The sequence below is a fragment of the Alexandromys fortis genome, unplaced genomic scaffold (genome assembly GCF_014885135.2).
Source record: "Alexandromys fortis isolate MF-2015 unplaced genomic scaffold, M_Fortis_MF-2015_v1.1 scaffold_10, whole genome shotgun sequence".
Taxonomy (NCBI): Eukaryota; Metazoa; Chordata; class Mammalia; order Rodentia; family Cricetidae; genus Alexandromys; species Alexandromys fortis.
In genome coordinates this window covers 21,489,078-21,513,828 of record NW_026067895.1, presented here as the reverse complement: position 1 = coordinate 21,513,828, position 24,751 = coordinate 21,489,078, and the positions used below count along the sequence as shown (strand labels likewise).

General features: G+C 45.5%; 1 protein-coding gene across 2 annotated transcripts in view; it reads right to left on the bottom strand.

Moving 5' to 3' along the window:
- Plce1 (phospholipase C epsilon 1) overlaps window positions 1-23,829 on the bottom strand; it is a 262,100-nt gene extending 238,271 nt beyond the window's left edge. For both annotated transcript variants that reach the window (XM_050157296.1, XM_050157303.1), the window contains exon 1: window positions 23,469-23,829. The gene's annotated coding sequence lies outside the window, so the exon portion shown is untranslated. The remainder of the gene's footprint in view (window positions 1-23,468) is intronic.
- Window positions 23,830-24,751: the final 922 nt, after the last annotated feature.

The following is a 24,751-nucleotide window of genomic DNA, read 5'->3' as shown; positions in this document are numbered from 1 at the left end:
TTTTGGGGGGTGGAGAGTTGTTTTGTTTTTGTGTTTGAGACAGGGTTCTGTGTAGCCTTGGCTGTGGTGGAACTTGCTCTGTAGACTAGACTGGCCTCAAACTCAGAGATCTGCTTGCTTCTGCCTCCTGAGAACTGGGATTAAAGGTGCACACCAGCCGCAATTTTTTTACCAAAGTTACAAATGTGCTTCTTAAGAGCAGAAGATCATGGGAAATCACACTGCCTTGATGCCCTAAAATCACACACAAGTTCATTTGTCCTGTGTGTGAAGATGGCCTCCTCTTTGAAGTTATAACAGGTCCCCCACCTTTCCTACAAGGACAATCAACAGCTGGGATACATCCATTATTCACTCATTCATACAATGTCTTTTTTTTTTTTTTAAGTTTGAGACAGAGTCTTGTCCTATAGCCCAGGCTGGTCCCAAAGGGATTCTACTATCTGAACTCAAGGAATCCTCCTGCCTCCATGGAAGGTGGCTAAGACCAAAGCTGTACACAGTTAAGTGACTGACTAACAAACATTTTTGAATAATTTGTGCCAGGCCATATAACAGGAAATGAGTACGAATGTTCCACCAAAGTATTCTGATGGCCTGGGAAGATAGCTCAGTTGGTAAAGTGCTTGCTTGAGGACACCAGTTGAGTCCCCAGTACTCATGTAAAATGATGGCTGTGGTAGCATACACTTGTGATCCAGTGATGGGGAGGCAGAGCCAGGCATGATTTCAGTGATTAGGTCAGCTAGCCTAGGCTAATTGATAAGACCCAGGGCACAGTTAGAGGCCCTGTCTTAAAAACAAAAACAAAAACAAACAAACAAGCAAAATGGTGCTTGTGGTCAGGAGCTGTGAAATGACACCTGAGATTGCTTGAATTCTGGCCACACATACACATGCTTACACCCACATGCAAATGTATTCCCCCCCCCATTTAATTGATATTTATCAAAGGTCTATTTGTTAGGTTTAGATGACATTTCATATTAAATTAGGATGAGAAGATAGTTGGAGTTGATGTGATCAAGGCTAACCTGTTCCATCTACCAATAGACGCCCATTTTACTCAGGGTAGTCCAGACACCATTCCCTGAGCCTGGCTTCTTCTGTGTCCTGTTCAACGTTCCCATGCCCCTCTGCCTTCCTTCATGCCAAGCTACATTCTACCATTTTTTTTAACAGAGTCTATGAGTGTCACTCTTAAACTCTTTCAGAATTCAAACATCCAGAACATCCTCAGACAACACTAAAGGTCCTTGTTCCCAGTAAGGCTATAGTAGGTGTCCAGGACAGAGGCCAGCACCCTGTAGTGGCAAATTACTTGTATTTTAATAAATAAATCGTTCCTGAAGACCAGGGACAAAGCTAAACCACTAGAGATCAGGCAGTGGTGGAATAAACACACCTTTAATTCCAGGATTTGGAAGACAGAGGTAGAAGAATCTCTGTAAATTCGAGGCCACGCTGGGCTACACAAGATCAATGTAGAAACAAATCCAGATGATGGTGGCCTACACCTTTAATCCCAGTCCTAGGAAGTCACATGCCTTTAATCCCAGCACTAAAGGGAATATAAAATGGGAGGAGAGAGGTTTCCGCAACTGAGTTTGTGGTTGCCCAGCCTAGGGAGAGGGAAGACTTCTCTAGTGGCGTGGCTGCTTTGTTTCTCTAGTTTGGGGGGTGAACCCCAATTTCTTTCTCTAGGTTTTTATTATTCATACTACAGCACCTCATTTCATTTATCTCTTCCCACAGATCAGCAATATGTGCATCATTACTGGTTGCTTTGCTCTTCCTCTCAGGAACCCTTCCACCTGAACCCATCTCTGGAAAGACGTTTAAGAAAAACACCCTGGGAGAGAGGGAGTCAGTGGATGGCCACACACCCATGAGTATACGGGTAACACCAACTGAACTCAACCAGGAGGGGAAAAAACAAACAAACATAGGACATGACGTTGGGAGGGATAGAGGGTGGATTGGGGGGAATTAGAAGGGAAATACAATCAAAATACATTATAGGCATGTGTGAAATTCTTAAAGAATAAAAATGCATCCTTCAAAACAAAAAAGGTTTCTACCCTCTGAATTGTAGGCATATCTTTTTTCTACAGCAATGAATGACCTTACCTGCTGTTCTGTTCAGCGGGACAGATATGGATCTAGTTTCAGATTTCTACATGAGGATAACCAACCAGCTTTTGCGGTATCATTTGCTGAAGAGACTATCTTTTCTCCGGTGTATGTTTTAAAACATGTTTTGAAGGATTAGAATAAACTGGAGGAGTTTATTCTGGATTCTCAGTTCTATTCTCTTGATCTATATGTTCGTTTCTGTGCCAGGACCATACTGGTTTTGTTTCCGTAACTCCAGTGTAATTTAAGATTAATTGTGTTGTGATACCTCTCTGCTTAGGATTGCTTTGACTATTCAGGTTCTTTGGTGATTCTAAAATAAAACTTGGGGTTGTTATCTCAAGGTCTGTGAAAAGTGGTGGAGATTTTTTTCATGGAGTTTGCACTGAATCTGTAGATTGCTTTTGATGAGGTGGCTATTTTCACAATTTAATTCTGCTAACCCATATTCATTGGAAGTCTTTCCATAGTTTTAATAAGTTACTTAATGAACTGAATAAACAGTTATCAAGGAAGAAACACAAACAGCTAATAAATATTTGAAAATGTATACACCATCCTTAGTTACCAAGAAAACACAAAGTTAAAATGACATTGAAGATGGTGGTACCCACCATTAATCCCAGCACTTGGGAGGCAGAGGCAAGTGGATCTCTGTGAGTTCAAGACCAGCCTGGTCTACAGAGCTTGTTCCAGGACAGCCAGAACTGTTACACAGAGAAACTCTGTCTCAGAAAAAGAAACAAAACAAAACAAAAATGACATTGAGATTCTACTTCACTCCAGTCAAAATGGCTATCATAAAAAAAAAAAAACCCAAAAACCTAAAATCGCCACAGTGTCCACATAAAGAGGTGGGTATGAGACAACAACTCATCTTAGCTGTCTCTACTGAGGCAGTGTAGACAGAAAGACCCACAGGACTAACTGTCCTGACAGTCTAACAGTACGACGAACTCTACATTCAGTGAGAGACTGTTTCTCAAAAATAACACGTAGAGTGCACGTACAGGTAGCCCCTGCACTACACCAGGTCTATGCGGTCTATTCGCTACTGTACAGTTTATGAGCTGAGAAAGGGGCCGAGAGATTTAAACACATACACACACAGAGACAGAAACACGGGGACACGGGTCATCCTTGAAACAAGAATGCCAAGAGTGCCAACCTTATTGTGTTCAGGGGCAGCTTACATAGTGTTCTGGCCATGCCCCAGTTCTTGGGATCTTTCAGCTGCAGCCACCAGAAACCACTCCCCTGTCTAGTGCTCAGAGCAGCTACAAGCAAGTTGTTTACAGGAATTTCAGGGTCTGGGGGTCCACATGCCCCCAACACCTACATGAGCACATGTGCATGTGCGCGAGCGCGCGCGCACACACACACACACACACACAATGTGGTGTTCTGGATGAGCAATGCCTCTCTTAGACCCATGCACTTGAACATTTGGTCACCACTTAGTGTCCACTGTTTGGGAAGGTCATGGAACCCTTATGATGTGGAGCCTCACTGGAGCAGGCACACCCTTAGGGGCAGGCTTTGGGGTTTTACGGTCTGCCTTTTCTTCCTATTTCTCTTCTCTCCCTGTTTCCTGTGGGGATGAAAATGAAATCAGTCAGCTTCTTGCTTCCGCTGCATGCACTCACTGGTTGTCGTCATCCTTACTTGCCATGATGGACTCTCTACCTCTCCAACCAGAGACCAAAGCAATCCTTCCTGTTACCTCAGCTGCTTTTGGTCGTGGTAGTCTATCACAGCAACAGAAAGGGGACTGATACACATGAGAGAGACAGGCAGAGAGAGAAAAACAAAGAAAAAGCCAGAGATCACACATGCTGACAAGGGTGTGGGGGAAGGGAGCCCCTTAGACAATGCCAGTGGGAGTACAAACTGACGTAACCACTATTACCAACCATATGGAGGATTCTCAAAAACCCAAAAATGGAAGTACCAAAAGACCCAACTCTATCATTCCTGGGTATATACCTGAAAGACTCCAAGCTGGTATACCACAGAGAGAGTTGCACATCTGTTTTGACTGCTAGACCATGAAGGAAATATGGGACATGCATATGATGGGATTTTATTCAGCAGGAAACCGAATGGAGCTAGAGAGCATTATGGTAGTCAAAATAAAACAGATTCGGTGTGGGAGTTTGAATGTTCTCCATCAGCTGATGTGTTTGAACACTTGGTTCCCAGTGGTGATGCTATTTGGGAAGGCTGAAGAACCTTTAGGAGATGGAACCTCACTGTAGGGAATGGGTGACTGAGTGAGACTTGATGCTCGGTGGCCCAACCCCATCTCCTGTAACTGGCCGAGTGTAGATGCAATGTAGCCATCTAACCTCCTGTTCCTACCATGTCCTCCCTGCCGTGGTGGGTGGAATGATTGTCTTCAACTGTAAAAGAGAATAATTCTTTCCTCCTTAAACCGGGTTGGGCAGGTATGTGGTCACAGCAATGAGAAAAGGAACTAGAACACCCAGTTATACTGAACTGTGTATGCTAATTAAGAGTTAACAAAATGAAAAAAAAATTAAATTATATTTTCTGAAAAGTGATTTCACTCCTCATGAGGCAAGGCATCAAGGTAAGCTCCTCACGGGTTTGATCTTATTCATCCTTCACAGGCAACATGTCAACACTAGAATTCCCAACTGGAGAGAAGATGAAGTGTAGAGAGGCTGAGCAAATTGGAGTCGTAAAGGCTAAAGCGGAAATGAAATCCAGGCAGCTGCCTCCCCGAGCAGCCTGGTCTGAGTTACCACCTCCGTACGGGAAGAACCCTCTTCCCCACTGTTCTTCCCGCCAGGCTGAGACCAGTGACTCTCACACCTACATCAGGCACAGTTCATGGGGCAATTAACATGGCTGGAACCCAAGCGAGTCTGATGGAGGCAGAGGAAGGAAGATGACACCTGCAGCAGTGCTCCCACTTCTCACCGTTACTGCCGCCCCAGTGCTCTTCAGGCTACCCGGGAAGACACGGGCATGGGACTCTAGGAGGCTCTGCCATCAGGGAAGAGGCTTCATAAACGAGAGCTATTCCCTCATTATCCGCCACTCATGAGGGACCCGCTTAATGGGTACAGAGTTTCAGTTTGGATGACGGCAGGGAAGGGTGCTGTGAGTGGTGGCTCATGCCTATGATCTCAGTACTAAGCTGACTGAAGCAGGAGGATTGCTGTGAGTTTGAATCTAACCTGGGCTACACAGAGAGTTGCAGGCCAGCCTGGGCTATAAAGAAGGAGGAAAACACAAGGAGACAGGGGAGGATGGGAGGGCAGTAAGTGGAAAAGGAAGGTATTACAATATGAATATAACAGCACAATGACATGAATATCCACACGGCACCAAACTGTGTTTTTAAATAGCTAAAAGGTTAGAATTTACTTATTTTGCCACAGTTAGAAGAAAATGTCACAATACTAATCTTTTAGTTACTACACTGGGGAAGGCATCTGAGATGCCTCTGATGACCTGGAAAGAGGGGAAATTTAACCTTAAGGGGCCCCTTGAGAAAAGCACTGTGTAAGACATGTAAAGCCACATGAGTCCCCCAACTGGTACCCCTCATGCTAGACTCTCCGGACATCCTCAAGTTCAGTCTGGAGTGTGTGCTTAGTATGATCTTTCAAGGTTTTGCCTACCTCAAGGATGTTAGATAAATCCAAGCCTTGTTTTTGACACAACTCATGGGTGTCCATGAACATGGTAGAGAGAGAAGAAAGACATCACAGGATGCTGGAGACAGAACTCTCTTCGGGACTCCAGCTGCAGTCTGTATCCTGGGACCTCAGCAACCCCCTTGGGCATCAGCTGGCTCTCTCCACTCGCCCTCTGACCTCTACTCAACTGTCACCTCAGAAACGCTTTGCATGCTGGGAAAGCAGCCCCCCACCACCACCAGCTCATGAGTTTCTACAGAATCACTCTGCCTTCATTTTCCTAGTGTATACTACCACTGGAAATTCTTTATGCGCCAGTTACTTACTTGATACCCTTGACTGGAACCAGGACTTCCTTCAAAAACTCAGTGGCTGCTTGTAGGATAAACAAACCAAGCAGCCAAATTTGCTGTATTTTATATAACGAGAGCTTTCTACCACACAGAGTGATTCACAAGGAAGGTCAGATGAGATTGAGTATGCCAAGGGGCTGGATGAGAGGAAAGAGGCCACACAGCAATAGGGTCATTGTGCTTCAGGAGAAAGAAAGGCCCCTTTGCCAAACCCATGTGCCTCGGAGGCTTCTTTTTGTGACTTTGCCCTGGGGTGTGACTTCTCCTTGCTTTGCCACTTTTTCTAGTCAGAGAACACTATCTACCTGCAGACCATCCAAACAGAATGAAACTGAATCAGTACAAAGGGAGGGAGCTTTGTCAGTGTGGGCCTCGAAATAGCATACTGTGCTTCTGAAGCCACGGATCTGCCAGGAGGGCAAACCTAGAGGAAGGCCTCAAAGATGCTCGCTGTCCTGGGTCAGCAGTGTTCAGCAAGTATGAACTGAGGTTCCCTACCACCGCCGTCAATACTATGCTTTGGACTCAGCCCAAAAAAGAGAAGTGATATTGTGCAACGGGGAGACACGCCTGAAACAGAAAACTTGGATTCAACACAGGGAACCTGGCCCGGGGTAGGCATGGAAGACTTTCTAGAGCCCCATGCCTAAACTGAGATTACAGTACAGAGGAAAGTGTAATGAGGGACCCTAAGGAGGAGAGCACTGGGCCTTTATTGCTGTAGTACCCAGCAAGCTGTGCGGAGAAGCCCTGGGCAGAGCAAGGGGTTGGAACATGCAGCTGGAGAAGTAGGCAGCAGACACTCTTACACACACACACACACACACACACACACACACACACACACACACACCTGCAGAGGCTCTGCAGACAAAGGGCCCATTCATTAGTCTAGCAGTCCAGAGCGTGAGTAGAGTCTGGCTACAGCAGAAGCAAAGGAAGCTAAGACAAGCCAGAGCTCACTAGAGCGCTAGTAGGGAGGGCTTGGGTTGGGAACGGGCCAGGAATGGAGAACTAGACAGAGAGATGGAGAGAACTTCCAGCTGGGTTTGGTCCACAAGGAATATGCTGATAATTCTGAATCACCCAAGGGGACTGTTCACCAAGCAGCTTCCTTAGCCTGGCAGAACAGGATACCAGCAGAAAGGACAAACCAGCGAGACTCCCTGCATCTTAGCACCCAGGGAAATCGCCGAATCCCAGAAGGAGACATCAAAAATAAAGGGGAATAAATGGAGGCCTTTGGTGGTTTACATAAGAAAAAAAAATGGACCAAATCTACTCAAGATGTAAGACTAGGAAAGCAGAAAGAGGCAGAAGCAGAGACAGCTCAAGTACATAACCAAATGCAGACAAAGCCTGTGCAGGCCCTTCATCTCCTTTCCCAGCAGTCTTTGCTGGAGCTGCTTCAATCCCAAGCACTCCAGAGGAACAGAACAAATCTTACATTTGTAGACAGAAAAATATCTCAGACCTCCCCTGTTTTCGCATCAACCTTCCCCCAGCTTAGGTGTGGACTAGGGATGGAGGTAGGGTACCACATCTCATCAGCACAGTCCTCTCCCATTCCTTCTCCCTCAAACCTCCAACATTTGCAGCTTCTGGGCACTGGGAGGGCCCTGTCAAGGGTGAACACAGTAAGCTGCTTTAAGAAGTCGATGGCAGGCAGGCAGGCAGGGGTGGCACATGCCTTTAATCCCAGCACTCAGGAGACAGAGACAGCCTGGTCTATAGAGTGAGTTCCAGGACAGCTAGGGCTGTTACACAGAGAAACTCTACCTTGAAAAAACAACAACAAGAAAAGAAGAAGAAGGAGAAGAAGAAGTCAACGGCATATTAGAAGTCGATGGCATATTAATAGCTGGCCCCTTGGATGTGATGGGTCTAAGGCACAAAGAGGCAATGATTAGGGTCCATCTTCAATCATTCATGTTTATACACTGCAAAATCCATGCAAATGGTTCAGCCCCTCCCTTCTACTTCTGCATCCTCAAAGGCATGCATCTCCTTTCTTTCAAGTACTTCAGCAACCTCAAAAAGTACACCGCCCTTTCCTCCTGTGTGTTCCTTTATTTCATTTTGTTTTTATAACTCTACTGTTTTGCTTTGTTCACAGGGCAGTGAAACCAAACCAACAGCTTTGCACATGCTAGGTATCTTAGCCAGTATTCCTATTGCTGTGATGAAACACCATGGCCAAAAGCAGCTTGTGGAGGAAAGGGTTTATTAGGCTTCTGCCTCCATATCACTGTTCATCCTGGAAGGAAATCAAGACAGGAACTCAGGACAGGAAATAGGAGGCAGGAGCTGATTCAGAGGCCATGGAGAGGCACTCCTTACTGGCTTGTTCCTCATGGCTTGCTCAGCCTGCTTTCTTAAAGAACCCAGGACTACTATCCAGGGGTGACCCCATCTACAATGAACTGGGCCCTCCCCCATCAATCATGAATCAAGAAAATGCCCTACAGAAGAATCTTATTGAGGAATTTTCTCACTTCAGACGATTCTGAAATTTGATATAAAACCAGTCAGCACACCAGGCACACACTCTGCCAGTGCCCTGAGCTACATCTCAGGACTGTCACACTCTTTAAAATACAAATAAACTGAAGAGCAAAATATTATATGAGCTCATTAAAACAAAACAAAATACATCTACATGAAAGCCATAAGTACATCTTTATGTGCATGTGTCCATGCCAATATAAATTCATAGAGAAGTCCTTAAGAATGCCCAATGCAGCACAGTAGCCACACTTGAAAAGGAAACCAGGATTTGATTAGGATTAATTAAATTAAGGGAGATTGTTAAACTATATGTAATATTCATATTCTTTGTGAATAAGAAGACATCCACATATTGTTCTGTGATTTAAAATAAATTAAGGGTATAATTTTTCTAAACCTGAAATTCTTGTATGAAATTCTTGTTTCTCCTGCAGAGCTTGGTTTTAATGAGTTAGACAGAACTGGGAATGCAGTGGAATGATTTTCTACTTCAGCAAGTGTTTGTTTATCCTTTTTATCTTGAGTTGAGGCCAACAATGCTAATGACTGCAAGTGGTAGGGCCAGTCCTGCACCGCCCATCCACTCCCACCCACAGCTTCAACTACCACCTCCTGGACGACTCCCACAGGCCTCTTTCCAGAAACAGCCTCTCCCTCACAGCAGGTCCTCACTTCCCACACCCCAGCCAAGGAAAGCCAGCACACCAGCACAAAGCCAGGTTCCTGCCTCAGGGTTCTGTTCCCCCACCTAACTTCTTTATTTCTGTATCTCTGTCAATGGGCACTGAGCCCCAGGAATCCAGAGAAACCCTTCACAGTCCTCCTCGGTCCTTGAGCCAAGTCCCCATTCCCAAATGCTTTGCTAGTTGTCACCATCTGATTTTCTAAAAGGTTCTTCCCCATTGTTAACCGCTTTCCGTTGCCAATGACTCCACCCCAGAATATTCTTTTCACACGAGACCAGTGCTTCCTAAGCACTTCCATTCATGACCCACTTTTACCTAAGAAATGTTCACAAGATCTCACATATATATGCATACCAAACAGGTATACACATCAATCAAACAAAGAAATTCTTTCATACACATTCAATTTTACCATTTAGTAAAGATTAAGCCAAATTCGCATATTATGAGATGGATGTCCACATTCGGTTTTGCACAAAGAATTCAATATTAGCCGAGTATTGGATATCACAGGACAGAGAGCATCTTCAACATTTTTCAGAGTTAATTGGTAATTTACTCTTATAATTGTTAAAGCTGAGAACAATGTCTCACACACATACGCACACACACACACACACACACACACACTATGTATTTCATAATGGCAGAAGTTTGTTTAGAGCCATTTCAGAAATTGTAGGAAGTTCTATCTTAATCTCAAGCTAAAATTCATTTAACTTTCTTTTTTTAGCGAACCTCAAGTCAGCAATTCAAAGAACAATTGTTTAAAATCAAATATACAATCCAATAATAATAATAATCAATAATACAGTCCAAAGGTAGACTAATTTGATATTTCCATACTGAGGAATGACAGTAGGAAAATACTGAAAGTTTTTCTTTTCTTTAAACAATATTTCTGCCTGGCAGTGGTGGTGCCCGCCCTTAATCCCAGCAATCAAGAGGCACAGGCAGGTGAACCTCTGAGTTTAAGGCCACCGTGGCCTACAGAGTGAGTTCCAAGACAGACATGGCTACACAGAGAAACCCTGTCTCAATAATAACAGTAATAATAATAATAATATAACAATACTATTTTCATAAAAGGAGTAAACTCTGTATTGCGGTAAAAACATTGCTATCTATAACACGCTGAGCTATAGCTCAGTTGACACGGTTGATTGGTGGTGTTGGGTGTAAGGGAATATCCAGTGCAAAGTGCAAGAGCTTGTGTGCTCAGGCCTAAGGCTGTGGTGAGGTTACACAGGTGAACACTGCCAGAAACACCTTAGATCCACTATGAATTTAATATTAAATTAATTTATCCTTGTTGAGTGGTCAGAAGCCTTTTATTGTGGCCTAATTCTTTGTTACTCCTACACTCAGTTATGTGACCCCATATGGGGCCATGACTCACAGTTCATGGGGCCACGGACTAGACGAATCACCTTCAAGTGGTCACCGTGCTCTTGGTTGCTTTAATAAACCTTCTGAATACCTTCCTGGATGGAGGACCAACGTTCCAGCCCACTGAGGTCACTCTACCACCTATTTTATTAGCCATCTCCCCAGCTGAAGATACATTTGGGGAAAATGGCTTTCACGGCTTTATGCCTCACCCAAGTATCTGATGAAAATGTTACAGAGAATCAAAAATAAACTCAGGACACAGGCAACCTTAGGACAGAGATCCTGCTTTGTCCTCAAAACTTTTAACACCAAGCTAAAACTAAGGGTTTTGGTAAGGTCAATTAAAATTTTCAGGTATTTGTACCTTAACTTCCTACCTGGACTGTAAAAGGACTAAAGAAAAATCCTGAGTATAAAATTAGACATTCAGAAACAGCCAAAGTACTTGTCTTAGTCCCTGCTCTGTTGCTGTGAAGAGACACCATGGCCGAGGCAGCTCATGTAAAGGACAGCGTTTATTTGGGGGCTTGCTGAATTTCAGAGACTTAGCTCATCACCATCATGGAGGGGGCATGGCAGCACTCACAGCACTAGGGCAGTAGCTGAGAGATGCGTTCTGACCCAGAGGGAGAGAGGGAGACACCGCGCCAGGTTTTAAAGTTTCAAAGCCCACCCCCAGGGACTTCCACCAACAAGGCCCCAACACCTAGTCCTCCTAATCCTTTCCAACAGCTCCGCTCTTTGGTGAATAAGCATTCAACTATAAACCTATGTGGGGCATTCTTATTCAAACCACCACAGCCATGTTCTAATGCAAAGAGCAGCAAGGCAATAAGTCAATAATGAAGTATTTATGAGAAGTAGTTACTCCACATAAACCTGCACAGCTTCCTCATACCACAGCATCTGATAACCTGGGCCTTCACCCGCGCCTTCCCACGAGCCTCTGTGCTAGAAAGAGCTGGCGCAAGCTAAGCAGTCCCCTCTCCTCATACAGTCCGCTTCTACGTGTTGGAAGATGCCGCTCAGATCCAATCGACCGTCACCTTCCGGATCCTTCAAACTGAGAAGAAATGTCTGCAGAAAGAAAAAGTTTAGAGTGGAAATGTTTTCCAAAAGAAAGTCGTGCTAGCAGAAATGTCTTCCATGAGTCAAGACACATCACAGAGATTTCATCAAGCTCCTTTGTCAAAATATTATCAAAACAAATTATAACTTATAAATGATTCCTCTGTTCTTATGCTCTATACACTACCCTTTCATAAGCAAAAAAAAAAAAAAAAAAAAAAAAAAAAAAAAAAAAAAAAAAAAAAAAAAAAAAAAAAAAAAAGCCTGAAATACTGAGAAAGGGAAAGACACTCCGGCATCTTATTTCATAAGCAATGGCCATGTCCTCTCCACAGTCTCCTCTCCAGCAGTCTCAACTGGCTCAGGTTCACCTAGGTGAGCAACAGATGTGAGGGTCTTGCTCACGGGGATCCTTAGCAGTTGGCATGTCCATAGTAGCTGACACATAGAAGGGACTCAAATGACCACGGAATACACGGGCACTGAATGAATGAGGACATCGTCTGATCATGATTTTAAAAAGAAGTAACATGCATGCGGCAAGGACGCGTGAAAAAGTGAGAGGTGAGCAGCACGCTCCTTACAGGTCACCTGTGGACTCCTCAGCTCATTTACAAAGACGGCACAGAGCAGCCCATGGTGAGGTACGTTTCTTACCTACAGATGCTGACGTTCAATTCTTTAAGTTTCATGGCTTCCCCTTTCCGTATGCCTTAGGAACATATTCTTAAAGACTTCTCACCTAAACTAAAATTTGGCACTGAATTTGGCTGGTGGTAGATTCTAAGGTAAGGCACTGGCCCAGTGTTGTTGCCCAGGTTTGCTGCCCTGGTCTTTACCGCCTTTTCACACTAGACACATGCTACATTTCTCAAGTAAAGAGTCTAAGCGGCTAGCCACGCTGCAAGGATGGTGTCTAACCAGCTAATGGTCAGGTCCAGATGCTGCGTATCTTGTGAGGATTAGAAAGAAAGGGGGTTTGCCATAAAGAAGGGGGAAAAGAAATTCCATTTTCATCTTACAGGAAGGCAAATTTAGAGATTACCCTTGATTATTGAAAAAAAAAAAAGCACAAGCCCAATTAACCAAGTCACAGTGTGGTCACTCGCTCCCACCTGCCGTCCCCAGAAACCGAGTCCCCAGCTTGCTGCCACATCTGAAGCTGGCTGTACTTCCAGAAAAGCACCGAGGATCTCCTGGCATTCAATCAGTGCACACTCAGGAGCCCTGGACTAATTTTAATTCTGACCTGTAGTGATCATGGCTCTATTAGAGCTATTTTTATTTAACTCTGAAATAAACTCTAAATGGGCTCTAGATTAATATCATTGTGTTAGAGATGTAATGAATTAACAAAATGATACCACGTTGCTCCATTTAGCTGCAGACACGGTTGACCAGTGGGACATTTGTTAACAAGACAAACACGGCAGAAGATCAGCTATGCCAATGCATAAATCATCTGAAGGCATTTGACTACATTCAATCCTCTTTCCTTAAAAATAATCTGGGACATGATGCTACTTTTTCAAAGGATTTAAACTGTTTTAAGCCAAAAGCCAATAACATACTTACTAGTAAACACAAAAGACATTTCTTTAAGCTCAGGACTAATACAAAGGGGCCCAGTGTTTTCACCCTGAAATCTTTATATAAGAGAAATAATAACTTAAGAATAACATATTTTTTTTTTACCTACAAGACTGAGAACAATCTACCACAAAATTAAGTTGATTAAGCAAAAAATACTAACATATTTCAAGAAGGCGAAGTTTGAAGAGGCACATGTTTGGGTGTAGAGAGAAGTCAGAAGAGGGGAGTAAGGGAGTATGTCAAATTTCATTGAATCCACATATGAAACTTAAGAACAAAAAAAAATAAAAAGCTAGAGTTAACAAATATATTAACACATTTCAAATCTATGAGTGAGAAAGATGGGATTAATCTGAAAATTCCATAAACTTCCAGTGATCGATTTGAGAACATTTGAGAAAGTCAAGAAACATACCAGGACAGAAAAATAAACTATGAGAGATTCTGAATTAATATATAAATTTAATATAATCCCGACCAGAATTTCAAAAAATTTCTAAGATTTTGGCAACTGTCTCAGAAGTTACTGTAAGTTAATTGTAAGACTATATATACTAGGGGGAATATGGACTGTTTGAGTAAGTATAAGAATTTTCTCTGTGAGACAGTACAGATATTACAAGGTCAACTAAAAATATGTTCAAAAATCAAAAGGCAGAAACCTCAGACCCAAGCTTATTTTTAAATATACAATATGTGATTAAGAATCATCCAGCATTAGATGATAAATGATATTGCAAAATTATTAGCTAATTATTTATTTTATTTTGTGTGTGAGAGTGGGAGAAATAGTATCCATCAAGGGCGAGCCCCCAGTTGGTCAGCCAATGCCAAGTGGTCAGCCCTGAGGTCATACACAGATAGGGAAAACTTAATCAACTGAGCAGGCTGTATTCATATATTAAGGTGTGTGTGTGTGTGTGTGTGTGTGTGTGTGTGTGTGTGTGAAAGAGAGAGAGAGAGAGAGAAAGAGAGAGAGAGAGAGAGAGAGAGAGAGAGAGAGAGAGAGAGAGGAAGGGAGAGAGAGAGGGAGAGAGAAGTAATAACAAAGAAAAAGAGGCCATGATTAGGTGGAGGAAAGGGAGGGGGGAAATGATGCAATTCTCAATTAAAAAATTAATATCTGAGAGATGAGTATAATAAAAAATAATCATCAAGGAATAGATATCTGGCAATATAAAAAGTAAATTTTCTGTAAATTTAAAACCGTCATAGTCTCTCGAAATGGCTCATCAGGAAAAGGCCTTACTGAAGAAGCCTGGTGACCTGAGTTCAATCCCAAAACCCAAGTGAAGATGGAGGGAGAGAGCAGACTCACAGAGTTATCATGTGATACACACACACACACACTCATACACGCACACTTGCATGCACACACACGCAGACACATGTACATACACACATGCACATATATGCACATGCACACACAGTTCAATAATAAAAATTTTAAAGCATCATAAAAACAAAATGAAGCACCGTAAGCATTTGAAATACATATTCTTCCCTTTGCCCGTCGAATCACATTGCTGTCTGTTCCGTAGGATGGTGTAAAGTGACGATGCATGCTGACATAGCAACGTTCGCCCCACTCGAGAGAAAGAAGCATTGAACGAAACAATGCACTGAGCGTTAGTGATGCTAGTGTAGAACTATAGGTGGGCCAAACTTGAATGCCTCCCCTTTTCAGTCTTCAGTTCTGAATTACTGTACAGCATTTGTTCGGAGTCAAAACCAGTAAATCATAAACAGATATACGAAGTGTGTATTAATAATGAAAGGAAGAAATATAGGGACTGGAGAGACAGCTCCGTCAGTAAAGTACTCGCTGTGCAAGCATGAGGGCCTGGGGTGGATCCTTGGAGCCCTGTAAAAAAGCCAGGGCAGTGGCATGTGCTTGGAATCCCAGAGTTGGGGAAGGGAGAGACACACACATTCCTGGCGCTGGCTGGTCAGCCAGCCTAGCTTACACCAGTGAGCTCCAGGTTCAGTAAGAGACCCTGCAACAAAAATAAAGTGGGCAGGCACTGAGGAGGACACCCAGTATCAACTTGCAGCTGCACGCTCTCATGCATCACCCCCTACACACACCACACACACACACACGCACACACACAAAGATAATACACAGAATTCCAGTTGTTAAAATGGCGTTTGTATTAAAGGTTGTTTTGACTCTTAGGCAAGCGACGTACTTGAAGACAAGTGCTGGGATGGTGGCCGTTCTTCAGAAAAGCACAGCGTGGCTAGAAATAAGCACAGCCTCTCGTCCTCTGTGACTAACCGGATCTGGGTTGGCCTGTCTGGGACGTAGACACCTCTTCACCTGTTGTCAGCCATCCCACGACTTCACACTGGAGAACCCCCAGCCACCTCAGCCAGCCTGGACAGTCAAGAAAAGGCTAGAAGTGTCCCTGAAGAATACACAAGGTTGCCAGACTTCTGCTGCTGCATTAACCTCCATAAATGCACCTCAGGAAGCCTCCTTGCACATATATGCAGCATTTCATGCAGGTTCTAGAAGTTCTCGTCTTCTCATAGATTCAGATACCAGCCCCTGGCTGCCATGGTACTGGGGCCCATCCCTAAGCTATAGCCCCATCCTTCGAATTCAAATCATAATGGAGAATATTTACTTCACGGCTACGTCTCGTTATACTAATCTCTACCACTGTGAATTTTAAAATCATGCCCAAGCCACAACTGAAGGGAAAACCTCAAACTCAGTAAGCCAGGCGGAGTCCAGAACAAACCAGCCTGCTGAGCGGTGAATCAGCCTGGACCCAGAGCAGCTAACAAAGAACTCAGGCTCTGCCCTGTCCTCTGAACTCATTCTGCCTTTGGGAGTGAAGAAGTGGAGACAAAGTTTCACACCAAAAGTCTTTTGCTTCTGGGACGATTCTCCACTTCCCAGAGACTGATGGAACACGCGGTGGGGACCCTGCAATTCTTCCGAGTAAATGTTTCACTGGCGAAAAGATGTTCGTCAGTGGAGTCTGTTCTCGTAGAGGATAACAGATGAATTGACGCTTTCGTTAGAAATGACAGCCTTTAAAGCAACTCCAGTGATACCCAAATTAAAACGCGTTACATGATATTTTAATCCCAGGCGTGTATAGCATGCACTGGGTCACATGTGTTTTCCCCAAATGATTTTCTTTCCACTCCCTGGATTTTCCATACTCGGTAATATTATATAGTTCAAATTTACAATGAAGTCATCGAAACAGAGTCTCTCCTTGCTTCTGCCTCCTCTTTAATTCTGAATAAAGAAGTCCCACTCTTTAATTACTTCAGTGTAGCGAGCGGTCAAGGAACAAAACTACATAAATGCCTGCTGACTTCTGGATGGGGGCACACCCGTAGAAGGAGACCTTTCTCAGTCGCTGTGAGTGGCTGGTGCAGACCCTATAACCTGGCCCCAGCAGTGTCACTACCAAGCAGAGAGATAGAACAGGTTTTAGGCAGATTGCTAATGAGTCTGGCTGACACCAAATAGCCAGTACTATTAGCCCTGTCAGGACTGGGCTACTGTGTTTTGTTTCTCCCGGTACTTTGATCTCCCCGCAGTGCTCACACCCTCAGTGAAGGGATACTGACTGGGATACTGTCACCTGCGGGGCGAGGTGGGGGGGGGGAACACCTTACACCTTCCAGCTAGAGGTCAGAGTTTATATTATATTCTGAATTTGGAGCAGAGGCAAAGTTGAGGTTGGGGAGCTGCAAGCATCATCCTGTACCACATACTCCAGGCCCTTCTGGCTGGCTGGCAGGAGGCAGAAGAAGAAATGTCCGGTAGCCTCTACAAGCAGCATCCACTCTGCTTCTGGGCAGAAGACCAGGAGATCTCAGAGACCTCAGGCAGGGCCAGCTACTGAGCCCCTAAGAAACAGCCCTGGGTCACTGCAGTGAAAAGAAATTAGACTATTTTCCTGCCATACCACTGGGTCTAGAAAAGCTCATGGTAGCCAGGCGGTGGTGGCACACACCTTTAATCCCAGCACTTGGAAGACAGAGGCAAGTGGATCTCTGTGAGTTCGAGGCCAGCCTGGTCTACATAGTGAGTTCCAGGATAGCCAGAGCTACGTAGAGAGAACTTGTCCTGAAAAACAAAAACAAAACAAATAAAACCTCACACTGGCAAATATGTGTTGAATTTTTATTTTACATTAAGTGTTGCTCTCAACACTACACGGATTTATCCAGTTCAGTTTCACAACCTAATAAATAGGCGACACCATAACCCTCCACTGTGCACACTCAGACATTTCAACTGCATATCTTGCAGGTGGACAGCCACGCCAATTATTAACAGTGGAGTCAGGATAGAAACAATCCAAACAGCCTGCCTCCAGAGCTAAACTTATAGAATGGAATGAGGGAAAATCCAGAGTTACGTTTCTTTCGCATCTAATCTGTGCGTTAAAGATCGTACATATTGTATCTTTACTTAGGATGTAGTTCCCTCTCCACATTAATGCTTCCTGTCATGCAAAATCTCAGGCAGCGCCAAGATATAAAGCAAGTAAGAGTGGAACTACTCAAGAGAAGCAGAACAAAATGCTGGGGTCTCCATGGCCAGCACCTCACTCACCAGACTGAGGCTCAAAACCCTCCTGGAACAGTGTTTAAAAATAAAATAATAAAAACACCTTGTCCAAATTGTTATCTCCTAGAATTAGATGCTTGAGACTCAAAAGAAGTCCCGGCAGAACACCGATAATTATCAGCAAAATCAAAAGAAAAGACCAAGAAACTCCTACTTGCTGTCATTGAGGACCTGAGAGACCCTGATCCCTGTCCTGACACTAAACAGCTCCAGGCTGAGGAGCAGGGGGACCAGGGGAGGTGGAATTTGGGGCTGAAGGGAGAGTCAGGAATGGGCAAATCCAATAAACAGGCAGAGGTGGGACACAGAGCCAGCGGGGCGCCAGGGCCAGCAGCCTGTGGTGAGGAGGGAGGTCCAGCGGGAATGGAGGTGGGAGCAGGGGTGCATGCAGCTCTGCCTGCCCAGCCTGTTCCTCGGGCTGCAGCTGTCGGAGCACTGTGGCTTAAGAACGACAAGAACTCAACAGGACTTCAATCATCAACATTTGAAGGGAAAACAAATCCGGCTACACTGCCCTTCTCACCAAATCAAACATTGCCTTTCCCTTACCTACAGCCATTCAAAGGTGAAGGCTTCAGGCACCTGCTTTGGGGATGGTGGGATTCCCAGTGAAGAGCACCGAGAGACTTGGACCCACAACACAGCTGTACCTGCACTAGTGGGAGCCTGGGCAGTACTCAGACTTCTGTCTGCTCCTGCAGTGAGCAGATGATCACTCCCTAGGACTGCAGGTTAAACCCTTTAACGCTCACAAAGCACTCAGAGGCAGCGCCTCGGGCAAAGCTCTCAGCAAAGGCCGGCTCATTGCTCTCTGATTTAGGTAGCTTTAGCTTCACCCTGGACCACTCTCCAATGTCTCCTCCATGCTGTGTCCTGATTCCTAAACTGCTGTGACAAATGACTACACCCTGACTGAAATAAATAACACAAATCTGTTACTGTACAGCCCTGGAGGTCAGAAGGCTCCGAAGGGTTGCGAGCCTGTTTCCTTCCTCAGGCTCTAGGAAAGAATTCAGTTTCTTGCTTTTTTTCCGCCCTTCAGGCTGGGGATCAAACCCAGAGCCTCATATATGCTAGGCTGGTGTTTTACCAGCTATCTGCCTGCATCCTTTTCCTCTCTTTACATCATATGACTTATCTCTCTCTACAAACTCTGGCCTTCCATCTCCTTCTTATAGGAGCTGTGTGATGAGATTGAACCTACACAGAAATCCAGGAAAATGCCTTACTTTAAACACATCTGCGGACTCCATTTGGTCATATAAATCCACGGATGCCAGGGACTCACCCTTGACCTTCCGCATGCACCTCCCAAACCCCAAACTACATCCTCTCACAGCGAAGATACAATAGTGTGAGTAGCTAACTTATTGAATAGTTAGTATATGCTATATAAGAGCCTATGCAATTTGCTTTGGGCAAATCATTTTTAATTGCCTTAAAAAACAATTGTTTTTTAAGAACTATCTGGGGCAAGACTTAAGTATACTCAGGCAAGTTTGGGTCTAGATACTTTGCCTTTGACAAGAAGGATGTCTGAACCTATCTTTAAGTCACACTAGCTGGTGGGAGAAGGCAAAAAACCATCAGGAAATTTCAAGACTAGAGGCACTCATGTTCCCTCACTAAAGAAAGGGTCCCGCAGAGTCCTTGGTTAAAGGAACACACAGATGGCAGAGCACTCAGAACATGTCCCCATTTACAAAAGAGAAACTTTGGGGTTTCCAAAAAGCGAAGAAGAAGCCACCTGAGGTTTCCTGGGGGGAAGGAGATGTAAGAAGGTCATTCCTGTCTCTAGCTCGAACAACCCTGATGCTCCATGACTTAAAGAAAGAATTCATGTGAATTCCTGGAGAGAGCTCTTACTGAGTCAGGTGAATCTAGACCCTATGAAACAGGCTGAAAAGCCTGGGAATCCTGGTGGTCCAGCAAAATAGCTCTGTCACTGAGCTTGGGAACAAGTCCTTGCCTCCACCACAGCACTTAGGAATACAAGCCCCCATGTTCCATGGGTTTCAACGCAGCCCAGTTGTGTCTCTACTATCCCTAAGTATCAAAAAATGACCTCTTGGGGCTGGAGAGATGGCTCAGTGGTTAAGAGCACCAGCTGTTCTTCCAGAGATTCTGAGTTCAATTCCCAGCACCCACATGGTGGCTCACAACCATCTGTAATGAGATCTGCCACCCTCTGGCGTGTGGACATACATGGAGGTAGAATGTTGTATACATAATAAATAAATATTTAAAAAAAAATGACCTCTTTTCTTTCCAGTTCTCACACAGCCAATGGCTAAAAGTCCGAGTGTAACTGGCAGAGGGCGGGACGGGGCAAGCTACACAATTGCTGGGCATGCGTGATGAGGTGGCTTGGGTAGTCAAAGCTTTCAACCCTCAACCACTAAACGATTTAGCTCTACTCTTATCTGAAACTTTCCAATGGGCTGGATTAAAGTTATTAAGTTTCACCTAGTCACTTGTGTGAATCTTAAGCTCAAAGTCAGATGCAGGACAGCACAGTGCTCAAGAGAATAGATCCCAGAGCCAGCCTGCTTAGATTAGTCTTCACTGTGACTTAATGCACATTAACCTTCCGCTACCTCTGCCTTGTCATCTTCAACGTGGATTTAACAACAGAATTATACATTCCTCAGCAGAAACTGAGAAACCAGCCATGAAATATAGAAGTCATTTTGATTGTGTCCACATAAAGGGTATATATGTCCAATACTACCTACCATGTCTGTCCATTATTTCTGAAGATGTATAAACAGTTGTTGCCAGCTAAGAAAAGGAGACTATTGCAAAGCCACACCAGGCTGGACCAAGTTTTGTTGCCAAACTATATAAATCTACAGAAGGCTGCAGGTAAGGGGTTAGGTCTCTAGCACTTCTGCCCAATGCCATACGAATGAAATACATTAACAGATGACATATGTGACCTGCTGTCTAATGTTATTTTCATCAATATAGACGGGGAGAGTTATAAACAGGAAGCTTTAAAGATTTCATTTGCAAATCTGTTCCCTTTGGAAACCAGCTCTGTGGAAACAATTCTCTAGGGCGGGCCTTTCTGCAGGGATGGCAGTGTCCTGTATTTGTGCTGTGTATATAGCTACGTGAAGCATCCAAGCACTTAGATGCGGTTAATTTCATTTATTTTTAACTCATTTAAACTTAATCATATGTGGGTAGTGGCTACCATATTGACAATACAGCCACAGAGAGCTATGCTCCCAATCTGGCCCGTGGAAACCTACTTAAGCCATAACTCAACTGAATTAACATTAAATTAACAAGCCTGAATTCTGCATCCAGGAAGCAAAGGGGAAGAGGGAGACTCTTAACTTCCTTGCCAGGCCTCACAGCTGGTGCCCTTTGATACATCCTTCCTCTTTTTCCATTCCCCATCCCATCAATCCACAGCTCTTGTCTTCCCCGCCCAAGGTTCACCAGGCTACATGCTTCTCTAAGTCCCATCCATGCCTCCCATCACTTGTCAAGTGGTCCCTAAGGAACAGGGTAGGAGCCAGGACTGTATCAGTTGTCCTCTGCAGGCTGCATGTGGAAAGCAGGGACTGCCAACAAACACAAACCTGCAGGACAGTCATGATGCTTTAAAGTGTCCCCTCTACCTACAGAACTCCTCAACTTCTCAGATTTCCTTTACTCGTTTAGGAATCTGTAGCAAACTACACACACCAAACAAACGCCAGCCATCAAGTATAAGATAGAAGACCAAAGAAACATGTAACCAAGAACCGTTGTCCATAGATAAAGAAAACCAACAACCTTCACTGGACTCTAGCTTCACCCCCATACGCCTAAGTATGAATTTTTTCTTATGACAAAGGTCAAATCTGGAATGCATCAAGAAGCTTGTCTTACGAGGAGGACAGGGTAAGAATGTTCCTCCGGCTTAATCTCACCTCTCACCTGGTCTTGAGCCAAAGATGACCAGGAGGCACTCCTGAGCACACGGCAAATTGCCCCTCGGGGCTGTAAGCAAAGGATAAGCGGCTGGTAAATGCGTCTCTAAATCCCTTTGGTTACACTAACTCCTCTGAAATGGAGCTTTATTATGTACAAAACAGTGTCTTAATATTTAATACCTGCCCATAATTATGTCTAGAGAGCCTTCCAAGTGTAAACATCAGTTCAGCAAAGTCAGAGAGCAGATACCTTGGCTGGGGCAAAAAGAGAGAGAGAGGGGGGGGCATCTGCATAAATCTCACAGGTCTACCAGGATCAAAGAGGGGCAACAAACTTGAGAGTGAAGGCTGTTTACCCTTTAGAATGGCCACGGAAGGGGAGACTGGGGGAAGTCAATGACGAAGAGTACATACCTACAACAGTGGTGTTCAACATGTCGTAGTGACCCCCAAGCATAAAATTATTTTCATTGCTACTTCAAAAGTGTAATTTTGCTACTGTTAGGAATCGTAATGTAAATATCTGTGTTCTCCGATGGTCTTAGGCAAGCCCTGCGAGGGGTCGGTGGGCCCCAAAGGGGTTGCAACCCACCGGTTGAGAACCGTGGCTCTAGAGACTACTGCCAGGCATTCGTCAGAAAAGCCAGGGCTGTGTTTAGGAACTGAGGGATAGCAGCCTCTTCCTGCACTGGCAACTAGGACCCCAGACTGGCATCTGTGTATGGAACCACCTGCAACCACTCCCCAGACTGGTGTTCAACTATTCCTCCGGGATTCCCAAGTCCCTGGTCTTAGCTATTCTGCAGCCTTGGCTTCACCCTGCCCCCACAGGGGGCTCCTTCAAGAAAGTCAAGGAAACCCACCAATACTGATGGAATTGTGAGCTATGTACAAAAAAAAGTTTTTAGCAAAGTCAACTCTAGCAATCCACTCAGAGAGTTTTTTTTTTTAAATAACACTGAAATAATTTAATGATGAAAATTTCTTATACTAATTGATTCAGTCAATCGAACCAAGTGTGGCTTGGCTTAAGCGGGAAGCGTATTTACACTACGCACTTAGCACGTACCTTCGCCAAAGAACTGCGTACATCTTGGTTATTTAGAGGGACTTTGAAGAAAAAGCATAGATAACCACTCTAGAAGTCACTGGTTACAGTGAGACGGGTCCTGCACTGTATTTCCTAGGACTCTGCAGATAAATCTCTCCGGAAACAATGTCTGAGAACTTTCCTTGAAATACGTTGCCGAGTCCCGCCGCGAAAAGGACTCCTATTTTTCTTTGTGCTGGCCACTTTCACACTACACACACAGCATGAAGTGGTGAGCCAAAGAGGGGTCACCGGGTGACCTCCAGCCTCACATTCCCCGAGGGATGGGCTGTCCCCTGGGAGGCGGGAGCCGCTGGGCCGCCAGGTACAAGAAGTCAGGCTGCTGCTGGGCGCGACTCCAGCCCCGAGAGCACCCAGGCCGGAGCACTCCGGGTCCGCGGTCCTTGGGGACCCAGCGGCAGAGCCGCAGGCTCACCTTAGATCTCCAGCCAGTCGTGCGGCGGTCCCTCGGGGACCTCGTCCGCGCGCGCGCGTCGCAGGAGGCGTGGGGAGTTCTGGCTTCCGAGTGTCAGCCGCACAGCCGGTGCCCAGGAGCGCTCAGGAGCGGGGCCAGAGCCCGGGAGCCCAGCGGGGCGCGCGGCTGCTGTTCACTGCTCGAGCCCGCTGCCCTCACCGCCCGTCCCCGCCCGCCCGCACTCGGGCGCAGCCCGCGCGTCCCTCGCCTCAGCAGTGCGAGCTGCCCGGAGCCAAGCCGAGCGGGGCGGCGAGGGCCCCCGCCCTGGGCCGGGCTTTCCCAGAACTCGCCCGCGGGGTGAGAGGCCGCGAGCGCCGCCGTGGGCCGCTGGGCGACCAGGGGAGCGGCTAGTGCCTGGCCCGCCCCCGACTCTGCCGGACGGGGCCCGCCCCCACCACCCTGCTATCCCGCCCTGGCAGTCCAGGCGACCCTCGCCTGGGCCCCTGGCTAAGGCGCCCAGGAGCCACTCTCTGGCTCAGGCCCAGGAGGGAGCCGGCTACAGCTGTGCCGGGTCACCCTGCTCCTGGGAGAGAGGGAACTTTGCACACCTTCAGGGGCTGAGGTCCTCTCGCCCTGGCACTGCCTCCCCTCCTGCAGACCTTCTCTGGGTGTCAGACCCGGTGCTACTAAGTGACTTGACTAAAGTTACTCTGATAGGTGTCAGCAGTGAGACTCTGCACTGTCCTTCACCCATTCATTTCACGAGTACTTGCCGAACACTACAGCTGGGCTCGCGACAACCCTTCACTGCGTGTGGCCACCCATTCCTGTGACCTCTAAAAAAACACTCAAATCTGCTTGGTGTTTCGAAGCAAATCTGGAGATGTTTTCACAGCTACCAGAAACTTCCGGCTCTGCATCAAGCGTTCTCTGCTACTGGTAAAAGTTTTATGCCCTATCTGCAGTTGGGAGAGCCAGAGACCTGGAGAAAAACCCACAACTCCTCCCATTTGCCTAAACCTGTGCAACCTAAACCTTTGTTACCTATTTCACAGAGACCTTTGACCTGACACCTCTTGACACATTCAATCAGAGCTGACCCTTTCGGCCCACGTCTCACATCTGTCTTTCCCTTGGACCAAACCAACCCTTCACACCACAGCCATAGTCAAACCTCTGATATCTCAATATCCCCCTCCATACTCGCTCCCCATTATGGGGGGGAGGCCAATACAACAGGGTGTGTCCAGCCCCCAGACTCCCCCAGCTCTACCTGGAACAGACCTATGTATCAGGATCATGGC